Below are 12,821 nucleotides of genomic sequence, written 5' to 3'. Positions count from 1 at the left end.
TTTGGATTGCAATAGGCAGTAAATCGCTCGGGACATGAAGCAACTTGGAGATTATCTAATTTCAGCGTTTTTACGATAATTCGGAGTAGTTTCAAATATATTGGCCAAAAATTTAAAGTTCAAGATTGAGCACTGTTGAAGCTTAATTTTTAAATACTTGCTAAATTTCGCAGCTATATGAAGTTTCAAGTTTGAAAATTTAAAACATTTCAGGAAGTATACGTTTTCACGTGAGCTGCGTCCACAGGAAATCCGCCAATCGGTTCTGAACATCGCATCAAGACAAAAAATCTAAAATAATACAATGTAGTTTGGCGTCGAGTTGCAACCTTGAAAGCAGCTGTCATAAAACCAAGCGAAAAACGACTACTACCTACCGAACTGATTGTACATGCGCACAAAATTGTGTTTACTGTCTGCATAAATTTCGTTTCTATAAAAATACGTATAACATATTCTATTTGCGGTTCGTCTGACAAAGTTTTTTTTAATATAGTATCTTTATCACAAAAAATATAACAGAAAAGTTGAATTTGTCACTCTGTTGATTCCAATGTATAAAATGAGATAAATTATTGATATGAAAATTTGCAACTTGTTGCTTAATTTTCAAAATTTGTGGTACGGTAATCGTTAATATCATGCAGCTTCATTCAGATGATATATACCTACTTTTACGTGAGTATCTTCTTGTATGTTATTATTGTAACTAACTATGTACTTACTTAGGAGTACCTACTACTTTAGATTAAACTACGAACCTCACACAAACAAACGTAACGTTTATTGTTTGATATACCGGCTTCATTAAGGCGGTGGCTTTCAGCATACTTAATGAACTCCTCCCCTCGCTCACCCGTATTCTATTGCTCCTAATAGTTTAATTGATTTATTTTATTTCGGCTTAAGAATACAATCGTGAAGAGTACAGCTCAATAAAAAACTAATAAAAATAATTCGTATGTACTTATCTCACAACCCACCATAAGGGATCTTTTATGGAAATTAGCACTGAAAGATACCTTGAAAAAAGTTGTTAGGTACCTATCTATTGATTACATGATTATCTTTTCTACATTTGATGTTGTTTTTAGAAACGTATGTACTCTGAAATGTTGATGTGTACCTATACTTGCTACACTGGAATACATTGTACTCTCAGATGTTACGCAGTGGATGCTAAAACCACCAATTGATGACAAAATTAAAAAAAAAAAAAAACTAGACAGCTAAGCAAAGCTTAGCTGCAAAGTGTGCGTAGCTAGCTGCCTTTTCTACAGCTATAACCGTTATTACATCTAGGTAGTGCATAAGTGAATCAACCATGTCACAGTGATGAGAATTTTTGAAACTCTCACTGCTTCAAAATAATAATTGTTTTTCAGTGTTTTCATATTTTCCAAATTACAATAGGTATTTCAGAATAATTTATAAGCTTGTACCTATTGCTTCTAAATTAAGAAATTTCTAGTTGTTTTTCATAGTTTGCATTGTTTTAAAATTTACAAAATTTCAAATCGATTTCTCGAATTCCCCATCGCTACAATTTCATAAAGTTTTCAATAAATTTTCAGAATTTTGCATTGCTGCTGAGTTGGGAAATTTGCAATCAATTTTTAGAATTCACATTGCCTCTAAATAGTCAAATTTTGAATAATTTTTCAGAATTCTTATTGTCTTTAAATTAAGACTATTCTCTACCCCAGTGAAAACGTTCGAAATATGAAGCCGATTTGTTCGTTATTTTCATCGTTCGTTCATAAGATTGCATGTAATCGAGTGAACGAATTTAGTCATACTTATGTCCCGCGACCCGCTCCCATCTAAACTTCAGACGGGGATTTCTCCGTGAATTTTCAAAATTCTTTCAATTTTTTTTCACCAATGCTAATAATTTATCATTGAAAGCGAGGGTATGTAGCCATATTTTCCAATTTAGCTTTTCCAACGGAGATCTGAGCATCAATAATACCTCCATTCAATTCCCAATGACGGCCACAAAATCACATAAATCAAAAATATCTCGACATACCCTCGCTTTTGAATGTTTTCTGAGTAAAATAAACCAAACCCCACGAAAATCCGTCCAGTAGTTTTCGCACAATCCCCGGCCAAAGTTCGTAGTTTTCATCAAAAATCGCTACTGATAACAGGGGTAGAGAATAGCCTTAAAACATTTCAAATTCAATTTTCAAGTTCATGTTGTCCACAAATTGTAAAACGTTTACTCAATTTTTGGAATTCACATTGCCTCCAATTTTTCAGAATTCTCATCTTCTTCATAAATATTACAATACTTATTTCATATAATTTTCAAGTTCACATTATCTGCAACTTACAGAACTTTTAATCAAGTTTTGGAATTCTCAGCGTCTCTAAATACAAATTTTCATATTATTTTTTTTTAGAATTTCCATTGTCTTCAAATTTATAAATTTTCAAACCAATTTTCAGAACTTGCTTTTTATTCTAAATTAAGAATTAAATCTTATAAAATACCTAGTATGTTAAGAATTTGCATTGCCTATTACACGAAAAAAATATGGGTAATTTTTACAAAAAAATTTAACTAAATACTCACAATTAAGTACCAGATCCCATTCAATAATTTTTACTGTAATCGTATAGTAAAACTTATCATTTTAATAAATTTTGCTATAGGTACCAATAGTAAAAATCATTTTGTTTTAATAATTTTTACTAAATCATGATAATAAAAATTACCTACATGTTTCAATTGTACAAAAATTAGTTTAATTTCTCATTTTGAAGTAATTTTTAAATTATAATTAAGTAAAAAGTTAAAAATGATTCATGTCAAGTAATTCTTACTTTATACTTATGGTTATAGGTAGACAAAAAATTAATGAAATGAATTTTTAGTTAGCAAATGATATCATAATTCATAACTCAGTTTCAGCATTATTTTTGCCCCATTACCATGTACTGCATAGTAACTCCAAAGCATTTACCTATCCAATTTTCCTACGAAAAATCCGTCACCTACCTACTTACCTCACGGGGATTCGAACCTGGGTCCCTAAATTTCCTATTCCTACCTACATGCCCTAACCACTCAGCCACAGCTTTGCTATGGAGGGTTAGGGCATTAAAATAATATATTTGTTTGGTAAACGCCCCACCAAACCACGCCCACTTGGAATTTACAGCTAACAGACTGGGGGTGTAACAGGGTACAATGAAACACAGCTGGTGATGGAATAGACTGGGGGTATAGCAGGGTACAATGAGCGGCAGGTGTTCTACAAGTCCCCTTTTCCCTTTTTTAGGATTTAATGCATTAAAATAATGAACTAAAATTGCAATTACTCAGCAATTACCCATCCGAATTGAATGAAAATTAATCTATTCCCTCCGCCTTAATGATTCTCAAATGGTGTCCAATAGGTACGAAAAACGGTTGGATAGCTTAAGAGAACATTCAGTTCCAATAAAATTTCATTTCTCAAAGCGAAACCAATAGTGTGCTACGCACACTAAAAAACATTATCGCGTGTACTCCGGCCTTGCCAACATTTTTGACTGTCAACTGAGAGAATTCCCATGAACCGAACGCCCAGCAATTAAAGATAATTTTTAGTACTTAAGAGTGACGGGGGAAATGGAGTTATGTGCCCGACCAATTTTTCATAATTGTAAAAATTCGCTTACTTAATTTAACTCTCTTTCCAAACCAATGGCAACTCCAAGGCCTCAGTTTCACAAGAAAATTCACGAACTTTTGTACACTTTTTACTAAAAAAAAATCATTAGTATAGGTACTTGAGGGGTGAAATGGCCCCTGAAAGCTTTCTATAGTTGATATACCTTCAAGAAACTTCCGTGTGGAAAATTTCAGACCTCCCATCCTGCCCTTTTTGAGAACCCCTCCCTTTCTTAAATTACAATAATTTTTTTATCAGCCCGATGTGGCCCATAAAAATATTCACCCTCCATTCTCTCAAATTTATCCCCGAAAATGTTTTTTTTTTTACTCATCTTATGATTTTTAACAGTGAAAATTGCGAGATGAAATTTGTAATACTTACATACACGTTTTTTTGGATGTATTTTCGACCCTTGAACATTAGGTATCCAAGGGCCATTCCATGCCAAATCGGCGAATTATTGCACGAGGGGTCTTCGATTTTTTTCAAAATCAGATCATGTCGTACCTTGGGAGTAACAAGGTTACATCTCAAAAAAAATCGATTTCGACATTTTTGCATTTTTGGGGTTTGTATGACACCCCCCTCAACCAAAAATAGCACTTTGAGTTTGGTACATTACATCTAGATCTTGTAAAAACGCAAATAGCCTGATTCAAAATCCCAACAACTTTGCAAGTTGTTTGGAGTTATAAGGGTACATCTCAAAAAACTCCGCCTTTTTTGAGTAAATTTTGTACATACTTACAAAGTGTAAAACAGTTTTGATTGTTTTGAATGTTTGTCAGATAGAAAGTCACAAGAAGTGTACCTATTTTTTATTGGTTTGCACCAAATGGATTTTTTTTTTTAAATTGATCACTTTTCAGAAAAATGAATTTGAACATACATATAATGAAATTTTAGTTTTTTGAGAAAACCTCAAAAACTATGAGCACTCTAGAAAAAAAACTAAGGGCATTATGTCGATTGGAAATTTAATTCTCTATCTCTACAACTATTGATAATATGAAATTTTTTTGGACGCTTCCTTTTGCCTCCAGATCAATTTTAATGAAAGGTTATAACTCAAAATGTTTTCCAAACACTAAAATATTTCCTCTTTAAGATTTTATTTTTCAAAGTGTTCTTATGCTAAATGAAGGTACGATATCAGATCTTTAAAATAGGTGCTATTCATTCCTCACAATTAGTGTTATAAGTTGATGAAAATAATGAATCAAGTTTTTTTAAAAAAAAGAAAATCACCCTCTTGTAAAATTTCACATTTTTGAGATGTAATCTTATTACTCCTAAGGTGCGATGTGTAGAGGTCATCAAACGGTGACAAATGACGCAAAACTGGACGTTTTTTCGATTTTTTTTTGGCGGAGCTGTGGGGCTTCAAAGTTTTTCAAAATGGCTGAAAATGGACAATCTCAGTCGCGAATTGCTCCTGTTGTAGGTACATGGTATGCAGTTTTGAACTTTTTTTCAAATTGTAGTACTTTGAAAGGGTAATCGACGAATGATGTTAAAATCAGTGTTGCCACTTTCAAAGACCTGAAAAAATCGATTTAAAAACATATAATTTGAATATAACCACGATCTTGGCGAGTAAAAATTCTGAAAAAATTCTCAGTTTTAGTCATTTTTATGTAGAATAACATTAATGTACCTATCAGAAAATTAGACTGCAATTTTTATTCATTTTTTAGAAAAAAAAATTACAAATTTTACACTCATTGCAAAGATGCCATTTCTTCATCTAAAACATCTGCACCGGGACCAGACAATTTTCACATTCAATTTCTACAAAATGCTCCAGACAGCTTACTAGAACTGCTCTTAAAAATATTCAACAATATCTGGAATTTCCATACATTTCCTACCAGCTGGAGAAAAGCCATCATCATTCCCTTCCTCAAACCAGATAAAAATCCATTCCAAATTGACAGTTATAGACCAATCTCCCTCACATCCAACCTGTGCAAAATTTTCGAAAGAATTGTAAATAAACGACTCCTATGGTTATTAGAACGCGATGGCAGGCTTTCTCAAAATTAATGAAGCTTATCACAACAAAAATCACCTTATGGCGATATTCTTCGATATCAGCAAGGCTTTCGATACTATTAAAAGAACTAAAATCCTTTCCACCCTACATTCTTGGAACATCAGAGGCAATATGTTATACTTCATATATAATTTCCTACGTATTCGAGAATTTGAAGTTTGCATTGGTAATTCTTACTCTGATACTCATGTACTCTTTAACGGAGTTCCTCAGGGCTCAGTCATTAGTCCAACTTTATTTCTAATTGGCTTCAACGATCTTGCCAACTCAGTTCCACCATTAATTTCTAAAGCTTTCTTCGCAGATGATTTCTGCATTTTCATAAGCTGTAAACATCCTAACCTTGGAGAAAATCTACTTCAACAAGCTGTCAATCAAATCCACACATGGACTCAAACCAACGGACTCAAAATTTCCCTTTCAAAGTCCACAACAATTCATTTTTGCAAACACTATAAATGTTCCAAGAACCTTAATGTCCAAATCAACAATACACCTATCCCTATCTCAAGTAATGTCACTTACCTTGGCATCATCTTTGATAACTCATCTTCCTGGACCCCACAAATTCTGAGTCTGAAAAATAAATGCTACAAAAAAATCAACCTCTTGAAGAAATTATCTCATACCTCTTATGGCTCAGATCGCTTTACTCTTCTAAAATTATATCATTCTCTCATTCGGCCAATTATAGACTATGGCGCACCTCTCTATGGTTTTGCATCCCAATACCACCTCAATTTGCTCAATACTATTCAAAACACGTGCCTAAGACTAGTTACTGGTGCCTTTCGTACCACCCCTATTGATAGCCTCCTCTGTGAATCCTCTGAACCACCCCTGAACATACGACGACATCTTATCTCTACAAATGCTACTCTTAATATTCTAGCAAATCCACACTTTCAGACCCCTCTGCACTTTATGATTCCATCCAATATACTTCCCTACATCAATGATGATCTCCTAAACTCTATCACTTCAAAAAACACTCAACTACTTCATTTTCCAATAAACCCCAACCCACCATGGCTTTCTTTCAGCCCAAAAATTGAACTCACACTAACAGAAAAATTCCAAAGACACTCTGCAAATCATATCCAAAACTATAATACTCTCCTTGCCAAATACCCAGACTTCGTTCAAATCTATACAGATGGCTCAAAATCAGCAGACAGAGCGGGCTCCTCAATTATCCATGACGACCAAGCAATACCTTTCTCATTGCCTCACCACTTTTCAGTACTCTCAACTGAACTTTATGCAATCAAACTAGCGATTGAGTATAGTCAAAATCTTATCTCTAACAAAATTCTAATACTATCAGACTCCTTATCAGCCCTACATTCAATCCAAAATTTCCGCAAAAAGAAACAACATCCAATCTCCCAACAAGTAGTCCAAATCCTACATTCATCAAATAAAGATATCATCTTATGCTGGATCCCTTCCCACTCCAAGATCCCTCAGAATGAAAAGGCAGATGAAACAGCAAAACTATCGCTAAATATGTTCCCAATACCAAATATTCCAATTCCGCTCTCAGACATAAAACGAGACTGCAAGATTTTCGTTCATCCTTCTTTTCAGAGATCATGGGATCTGGTCCCAAGTACCAACAAACTCAAGCCTATAAAGAAAACAATCGATTCCTGGAAAACCTCCTTTCAAACATCTCGAAAAGATGAAGTCATTTTGTTCAGACTTCGAACAGGCCACTCCTTACTTTCTCATGAAACCACTATGCGAAATCTGTAATATCCCTATCTCAATTAACCACCTAATAACCGAATGCCCAAAATTCCAATCTGAAAGAAATCGTCTAATCCCAAACCCCACTCTTGAATCTCTACTGTCTGACAGTAATACTCAAAACCTTAGACTCCTTACCTTCCTGAAAGAAATCGATCTGTACAGCAAAATCTAACTCCAAATTGTCTCCACGTCTCTAGCCAAACGGCTGTACACGGCATGGTTAAATAAATTAAAAAAAAAAAAAAAAAAAAAAAATACCGTCAGAAACCTAAAAAATGAAAATTTTTGCATTTTTGAGATATTTTACTAATGTATAGACAAACATGTGAAAAAATCCCCAACCCCCCCCCCATTTGTCAACGAATTGACGAGAAATAATACCATTTTTCGTGCTATAATTTTAAGAGTGAAACAAATTGAAAAAATTTCGCCGCCATTTTAAACAAAAGTAGGAACCTAAAAAATGAATATTTTTGCGTTTTTTAGACGGACATGTACATAAAAAATACAAATTCACTGTGAAATTTTAAAATTTAAATTTTGGGGGAATGAACTTCTTAAAATTGCACCTCGAAGTTCAAATAATTTACCGAAGTTCATCACGTGAATTTTATCGATCTTGGATCAATAAACTACCTATACAAGACGAAAAAGTCCCGAATAATACTTTAAGACACAAATTATGACTAACTTTTTGAACTGAAATTTAACGATTCCACTTTTTTAATAAACCGATTGAGCTGGGAGCAAATATCTTCAAACTTTCCTCCCTCCCAATCCCCGAAGTTATGACCTCTGACGAGAAAGTAATTCCCTATTTTTTATTTTTTTTTTCATTTTTTGAAAAACTTGGTCTGGGGTGGGCCCCTCAATTTTCAAAAATTATATAAAATACAAATTCACTGTAAAATTTTAAAATTTTAAGATTTCAACTTCTGTCATCTCGAAAAAGTTTTTTTTTAAGTAAAATAAACTCTCATGACGATTTTGGCCTCCTCGACCATTGAAAATCAAGTTGGCCTCCTAAAATAGCTGTGATGTAAAATACGAATCTCAGCTAGGAGACCGACGACTTGGTTTTCTGAGAATGGGGTTAATATCTTCATGAGAGTTCATTTCACTCAACAGAGACTTTTTAAAAGTGTTTGAACTTAAAATTTTGATGTTGAATTTTTAAATTTTTTTTTAAAATTAAGAAACACACTACAGCCCAAGTTTTTCAAAAATGGAAAAAAATGAATTATTTTCTCACCAGAGGTCGCCACTTTGAGGGTTGGGAGCAGAAGAAATCGTGATTTTTTTCTCGTCTATGTAGGACGAGAACCACCTTAACGAGTTGGTGTGTATAAAGTGTGATGAGTCAAGTTAAAGTCTCTCCTTTTTTTTTTTCAGATGTACCTTGTTAATTGAGTAAGACTAAGGATTACCAAAATATCGTACCTGCTTTTCGTATCGAAGACAAATCTGCAAGGAAAAATAATTAATGATGGAGGTGTTGAAATTCATTATTTTAACTTGGCTCGCAAGCTTCGTACCTGCAGCATATTGCCAAATGGGAAATTTTAGCGAAGAAGCGATTTGTAACATCACCATCTTTAACGAACGTGGCAATCCTCGAACTGTATTAAAGGTATTGCAATTTAAAATGATAGACAGGTGTCCCGAAAATTACACAAATGAAACTATCATTACTAGTTGCGAACATTTCAACGCTTTGGAAAGTTTAAATTTAATAAGAGACTTTTTCCGTCCAGTAACAGACAACATTACAAACATTACCTACGTGAATCAATATTGTGCCCATTGTAATAACTACGAGTACACTTTTGGTTCTAATTGGGCCTGGACGTGGGGTACTTGGTCTCCGTATTCATATCTGAGAAACGCATGCGAAAACTACACTTCCGAAATGAAGGCATCGGAGGTCAATGACCTTGACAAATGGACGCAGACTTTTATAAACAAGGGAATGACACTGAAATCCTCAACATATCTCAAAGTCAAAGAGTTGGAGTGTTCTGGGAAAAAGAACTGGCCAATAAAGTTATTAGACTATGCGATTCCTTGTTTAGTGGAAAATTTTGAATATGGTCAAGAGGACAGATTGAAGTCGTGTCAGTATTTCGATAAAAATGACAGAAGTTGCATGAAAATGAGGTTCATTATCGAACCGTTCTCTATTTACTATGGTTCCCATTTTTACGAGCATTTATCACAAATAAATCTAACCGGAGGTGATTATATCGTCGAAACCGTAAATCAAGACATATTCTACATGTGTAGACAAATTTACCAAGCTGGATATTGGGGTAAAATTTTACGCATCTTTATTTCTATTGCATTTCTGTGTGCTTATCTAATCATGAATTATAATAAGCGGTATTTTGAAATTTTATCAAACCAACTGTTGTATGTCTACTCAATAGGATTGATAATAATGAGTGTACTGCTTACCTACATCTATTTGAAATTTCCGGTTTCCAATGTATCTCTCTATCTCGTTAAAATTTTTTGGACTTATCACTTTCTCTGTACGGTGTTAAATTTTATTGTATTTTGTAATTTAGCGTTCTGCAAGTGCATTCAGTGGGAAAATATAACCAAAGGGTATACAAATACCTGCTATTTATCAATTCTTTTCGTTGTTGGCCTCCTATTACCCGTATCTTTTCCCCTAATGTATCTCTACTTCTTAAGTACTTATGAAAATCAGTGTCCTCTAATTCCTGGGCATACGGCTGTGCCAGTCGTATCTCCTGGAAATTTAGAGTTTATGAAATTCGTCTTAGATACGAGCTTATCTTACTTAATGCCTATAATGTTTGTTGTGGGGTTACTTTGCTCACTGATTGATATGTCATGTGATCCTGGTGAAGTAAGATCTTTCAAAATGGTGTTGATTATGGGTATCCATTGTATACTGTATAAACTTTATTCAGGGTATTATGGGAATGAAAACACGTATACTGTTATTGGTCTATCCATAAATATGGATATGGTGGCACAGTTCAGTATTGATATTCACGGTGTGCTTGTATTTTTCGTTTTCTTAACTGAGAATACTATGGTTAATGATATTTTGATAAAACATGGATACAAACGGGGAAATACTACCCAACAGAATTGTAATGGTGCGACAGAAACAACTGTACAATTTCAGTCTTAATGTGAGACTAAAGTCGTGTTTTTCTCAAATAATGTTCCAATTGCCAGTTATTGATAAACGTATTATTGTTACCCTTACCCAGGTACTACATTTTATTCTAAGTAAAAATATGTAATATGCCATGAAGGTGAACCTGAAAAAAATAAATATAACTTGTAGGCAGTAGGTACCTAGACCTAACTAATTTTACAATGACGAGTGAAAACATTTTTGGAACTAATTAATACCCAAACGGTGTACCTATCTGAAAAAAAAAAGTTTAAAAAGATACCTTGATATATTGACAGTTTTTCAAATAACGAACCATTTGGGACTGGTGGGGGGGGGGGTGGTCAATCATTGATTATTTCCATGTTATCAATAAATATAAAAAAAAATTATTTTTTATAATTTTGAAAATTAGAAAAGAACTACAGAGTGGCCCAAAAGTCGGTATCTCGATCTTCACGTTTTAGTTTTTCTTATTAAAAAAAAATCAAAAACCAAGCATCCTAGAAAAAAACTAACAAAATCATGTCGATTCGAAATTTAATTCTCTGCAACTTTGTTTACGTGAAATTTTTTTTGGACGCTTCCTTTCGCCTCCAGATCAATTTTTGTGACTTGTTGATTTTTATGAAAAAATTGACAAAAGTTCATTTCTAAGAGTTTTAGTTTTTCTTTATAAAATCAAAAACTAAGCATCCTAGAAAAAAACTAACGACGTTATGACGATTGGAAATTTAATTCTCTACAATTTTCCTCGACTTGATTTTTTCGTAGGATGCTTCTTTTCATCTCCAGATCTATTTTAATGAAATTTAGCTTGCAAATTTTTCGAAAATATTAGTTTTTTGTAAAAAAAAATCAAAAACTAAGCATCTTAGAAAAAACTAACGACATAATGTCAATTGGAAATTTGATTCTCTACAACTTTGTCACCATGAAATTTCCTGAGGGCAGCAATTTGTGCGGAATTTGCTGTTTTAAACAACAACTTGCCATTGTTAAGAAGGATGATTCAAGGCCAATGAACGACGGTACCTAGCCTGCATTGAAGCAGGAGGTGCTCAAATTTTGAGCACCTTTTGTGATCGTTCATTTCTTTTTTACCATTTTTTTTTACAATTGTTATAATTTTTTAAAAATTTTAGATTAGGATTTAAAATTTTTAACAAATTGCCAAATGGAAATAAAAAAGTAAAAGAATTGAATTTTTCAAAAGTTCATTTCAAAATTTCCAATTGCTAGAATGTTATTAGTTTTTTTCTAGGATGCTTAGTTTTTGATTTTTGTCAAAAAATTAAGAGTCTAAAATTTTTTGAGATGAACTTTTGAAAAATTTGCCAAGTGTGCTTCACAAAAATTCATCTGGAAGCGAAAGAAAGCGTCCAAAAAAAATTTCATGATTACAAAGTTGTAGAGAATTAAATTTCCAATCGACATAATGTCATTAGTTTTTTTTTAGGGTGCTTATTTTTGGATTTTTTATAGAAAAACTAAAACTCTTAGAAATGAACTTTTGACAGTTTTTTTAAATAAAAATCATCGAGTCACAAAAATCGATCTGGAAGCGAAAGGAAGCGTTCAAAAAAATATCATTGCAACAAAGTTGTAGAGAATTAAATTTTAAATCGATATGATGTCGTTAGTTTTTTTCTAGGATGCTTAGTTTTTGATTTTTTAAAGAAATAAAATAAAAATGTACGTACCAGTATTTGTTTTAAGATACTTTGCGTTTATAAGGTGACATTTTTGTACTTATCTATGTATTGATTTTTGTGTACTTACTTAGGTATATTTTTGATTTACATATTTGTATTTTGTTTTATTGTTGTTTTCTATTTTATTTTTTTACACAATATAATACATGCAATTTCTTTTATATAACTTGACCATTGCTTATTCCTCAATTTATGCCAACTTCACAACATACCAAAAAATTAAAAAAATCGGTTCTCATGGGGCTGAGGAAAAAATTTCTATTGTAATTTCAGAAAAGGAGGAAATTTCTCAAAAACCGGGGGGGGGGGGTCGGGGGTCTGAAACTTTCGTGACGAAAGGGGCTCAAGGGTACCCAACTTCCATGCAAATATCAACCCTGAAGCTATCGGGGGCAAATTCGCCATACTTATCCACCTATAGCTTTTCGCAGCTGAACGAAGTTTGAAAATTTAAATTAAAACATTTCTGGAAG

At 33.1% G+C, this 12,821-nt stretch overlaps 1 long non-coding RNA gene across 1 annotated transcript; it reads left to right on the top strand.

Annotated features, from left to right (window-relative positions):
* Nucleotides 1-381: 381 nt before the first annotated feature.
* On the top strand, nt 382-12,507 carry LOC135834562 (uncharacterized). The gene is made up of 2 exons (XR_010556699.1): nt 382-678; nt 8,872-12,507. It is a non-coding gene; the product is annotated as an uncharacterized LOC135834562 (long non-coding RNA).
* The last annotated feature ends 314 nt before the right edge of the window (nt 12,508-12,821 follow it).

Source organism: Planococcus citri, chromosome 2 (assembly GCF_950023065.1).
Source record: "Planococcus citri chromosome 2, ihPlaCitr1.1, whole genome shotgun sequence".
Classification (NCBI taxonomy): domain Eukaryota; kingdom Metazoa; phylum Arthropoda; class Insecta; order Hemiptera; family Pseudococcidae; genus Planococcus; species Planococcus citri.
This window is presented reverse-complemented; position numbering and strand designations above follow the sequence as displayed.